Source organism: Zingiber officinale, chromosome 1A, assembly GCF_018446385.1.
Source record: "Zingiber officinale cultivar Zhangliang chromosome 1A, Zo_v1.1, whole genome shotgun sequence".
Lineage (NCBI taxonomy): Eukaryota > Viridiplantae > Streptophyta > Magnoliopsida > Zingiberales > Zingiberaceae > Zingiber > Zingiber officinale.
This window is the reverse complement of record NC_055987.1, coordinates 140,908,702-140,912,962: the sequence shown is the minus strand read 5'-3', so window position 1 is coordinate 140,912,962 and position 4,261 is coordinate 140,908,702.

The following is a 4,261-nucleotide window of genomic DNA, read 5'->3' as shown; positions in this document are numbered from 1 at the left end:
AACCATTACCTGAAGCAAAATTTAGTAACTTAAGAAGACAATTAGGAATGTGTTTTATAGAGTAGGTTCTTTTATTTTTGAAAATTATTACTTAGTTTATTTTTTAAAATTATTACTTAGTTTATTTTTTAAAATTATTTTTGTAAAATTCCCTCTTTTAAAATTTTGGTTTTCACAAACTCTTTCAAAATATTTTAATTTTCTGGAGTAGCCAAGGTTCTACCGTAGAACTGCATGTTCCTATAGTTCTAGGAGCCCACATCTCACAAGTACATAGGATCCCTTGCTTAATAACTTAGAATGGATGAGATGCTTGGGACCTAGCCTAAGATTTCAGATGCTTATGTCAGTACATCGCTATAAATCTGGGCTTTAAACAACATACATGAATTAATTTGAGTTAACTAGCTAGTAAAAACCTAGTTGGTCCTAAACACTCAAATTGACCAACCTGAGTCAATAGCTACTATCTTGTGGTAGTTAGCCTTGTACAATGGTTGGTCATTTCATCATAAGGACAATCTTTCCTTAGTCTTTCTAACCATGCTTGAGCTTTTAGGTTGTCATCACTTTTAGGGGGAGCCTTGAGCTATTTTTTTAAAAAAGACTATTATATATCTTCACAAAATTATTTTTTGTTTTTCAAAATTCATTGTGAAAGTTTTAAAATAAAATTCATAATCTATCTTTAAATCAAAAGTTTTAACTTGGTGAAACTTTTCACATTTTTCCAAATTATCTTTGTTTTGATATTTTTACACATCTTTATTTTTTTAACTTGGTAAAAGTTTTTGAATTTTACATATTTTTTCAAAGTATTAAAGGTAAAGGTATTTTCAAAGTATTATACATATTTTTTTTTTTAGAATTTTCCTATGTTTCTAAAATATTTTGTTATAATTTTTTACATGTTCATTACTACTAGGTTCACACTGAACTAGGTTGTTGTCTTTGAGCTTGTTTCTTTTACTTGCTTTTATGGTTTTCCCCTATTTTTGATGTGTGTCAAAGGGGGAGAGATAGTGAATTCAGGGGGAGTTGTTTAACACAGGGGGAATAATAAAAGATAAATTGCTTGTTTATTTAATTTTTGCATATTTTAACTTAACTTTGAACCTTGGTTGCCAAACATTTAAAAGGGGAGATTATTGGTGCAAGTTGCACCAGAATTAAACCTAAGTTTTGATGTTGTCAAAGGTTCAAGTTAAGTCTTGTTATGATCTAACAAGTTGACTGAGTGTGCAGGATGTTTACTCAACCGGGAAAGACCTAGTTGGAGGCTAGGCAGGAGAAATCTTAACAGATCGTGGGACCCAGGTGCAAGTCCAAGTAGGTCGAGAGGACCCGAAGCTTGGAGATGTGATCGAGAGGTCTGGAGGATCGAAAATCAAGAGAAAAGTCCTGGGAAGCCGATCAAGGCTGAGTGAAAAGTCCAAACTAAATCTGGAGGATCAAAGCTTGGCAGGTAGATTGAGGTAAACAAACTGGAGGAGCGATAGTGAGGTCGGGTTCCTGAAGGAAACAACTTAAGGTCATTGATCCAACTGAAGAAACCGGGTAGGTTTCCAAGTTGAGATCAAGACAGTTCTACTGTCTTTTATATTATTCATGCATTATTATCTTACTGCGCTAACATCTATTTTGCAGGACTCTTTTCTGTCTAACACTGTTCTGTAGGGCTGACTGGATCGGTTGACCGAACCAAAGGATCGGTCGACCAAACCAGAAGATATCAAAGCAGTGTTTTATATCAGACCAGAACAGCCCGAGTCAGATCAAAGTTTGATCGGTCGACCGAACCCTGATGACTCAACACAAACAGCACGATCAGAGCAGAAGGAAAGCACACTGATCGGTTGACTGAACCTGTGGATCGGTCGACCGATCCAATCAACATTAAAGGCGCATTAAATAAAGATCTCGACAGATTTCGACGAACAGGGAAAGAACTTGTTCGGTCGACCGAAAGATAGATCGGTCGACCGAACCATTAAAGACCAGTTAATGCAGAATATCGAGCCAGAGTCAGACTCCAGCCAGGAAGGAAGGGAGTGTGTTCAGTCGACCGAATAGGAGGATCGTTCGACCGAACATCCAATATACCTATAAAAGGAGGCTCGAAGTCTGAGGCTGAATAACTTTTTCCTGATCAACTCAAGTTTTGTTCTGCAAGCAAACCATGCTACAAGCCTTCATCAGCTCAACAAGCCACACCATCCGGAAGTGCCGACCGAAACTTCAACTACATTTTCTTGTCGGTATATTTTTATATAAGCTTGCATTGTAATTCACTTAAGCAAGATAGTAGGGTTGTTAATATCTTGCTCATTTGTACGATCTGCTTCTTTCCGAGGATCTCGGAAAGAAGAGTTATAGTGATTTGCCTATCGGTGCAGTCAAGGACCGTGGGCCTTCGAGTAGGAGTCGAGCTAGGCTCTGAACGAAGTAAAAGATTTTGTCTCTCTTTTTATTTTCCACTGCACAATTCTGATTTTAAAGTTAAAGAAAAGTTTTAAAAAGAGCGCGATATTCACCCCCCCCCCCTCTATCGCTCGCATCCGATCTATCACCTGTGAATGTTCGATGTCAGGTACTAGAAGATGTATAGTCACCCTCATAGAAAGGTTCCATTATAGGTATAGCGGAATATTCCTTGACGAATAGCTATTATTCTCTACCGCGTTGTTCTGATTCTCTGATAATACTATCCCCTGGAGGTAGTCCGACCAGCCTATGATTGATCGATTGTATGATAGGTGTAGGATCGAAAAGAATTTAGATATCTCCACAATGACATGATATTGTCCACTTTGGGCCTAAGCCCTCATGATTTTGCTCTTGGGCTCTACCCAAAAGGCCTCATGCCAATGGAGATATCTTTTTCTTATAAACCCATGATCTTTTCCATGTGTTTTCAATATGGGACTATGTTTGCAACCTTGCAACCCCAACAATCCCCCCCTCAAACAAAGGACCATGGGCTTCCCACGTCCGATCCTCGACCCACCAGGTCTTCCTGCCCCTCGGTCTACTCGACCTACTAGGACTTCCTGCCCATCGGTCTACCCGACCTACTAGGACTTCCTTGCCTAGCCGCAACTAGGACTTCCTGCCCCTCGGTCCACCCGACCTACTAGGACTTCCTGCCTGGTGTCTGGTCCTCTTGATCCGAACATAGGAGCCCCCACTTTCTTTGTTCGAGGTCAATATTGTACTCACATGGTTCAATCAGACCATAGCTCTTGTGCACAGTCGGCGGTTAAACCTTCTGGCAGTCCGGGCTCTGATACCAATTGTTAGGACCGAAAAGTAGCTAGAGGGGGGGTGAATAGCTCTTCGCGTGCTCGTTGCTCGGCGTTGCTTGTTTCTTCAAGGATGCACAGCGGAAATACAAAGAAACAATCACACAACGCTAACACGTTTGGTTTACTTGGTATCCACCTCACAAGAGGTGACTAATCCAAGGATCCACACCAACACACACACCCTCCACTATGAATAACACTCCTTTATGGTAACTACCAAAGGCGGAGAAGCCCTACAACCCTCTCAATACAAGAAGAAGAAAGGGAAATACAAGATAAGCAAAAGCTTACAAGATGTGCAATAAAAACCTTAACCCTAACTTCTTCCTCTTGCAATAGATCCACCTCTTGACTTGGAGAACTTCCAAGATCCTTCAAGAACTGGTGATCTCGAGCTTGGAGAGAGCTGTGGAGGAGCTGGTGAAGATCTGAGTTGAATCGGTGAAGAGATGCTGAAGGAATCGCACGCCAACAGCTATAAACGACGCCAACGGTCGAATCCCAATCGATTGGATTGCTCCCAATCGATCGGGGAGGCTTTGGATCGATCCACGGATCGATCCAGAGCGCCTCTGTGCTCTGGAAAAATGCCTAGATCGATCCACGGATCGATCCAGCGCTTATCGCGCGAAGCAGCAGCGTCCCAATCGATCCACTGATCGATTTGGACCTCTGGATCGATCCACGGATCGATCCAGAGGGGTTCTATTCGCGGGGACTCACCGGATCGATCGGCGGATCGATCCGGATCTTCTGGATCGATCCACTGATCGATCCAGATCTGCTGGATCGATCCACTGATCGATCCAGATCTGCTGGATCGATCCACGGATCAATCCAAACCTGCTGGATCAATCCACGGATCAATCCAAACCTTGGTTTTTGTCCAAAACCAAGTCTAAAGCCCCCTAAACCAATATCTAGTCAACCATGACTTGTTGGTACATAAGACCTAG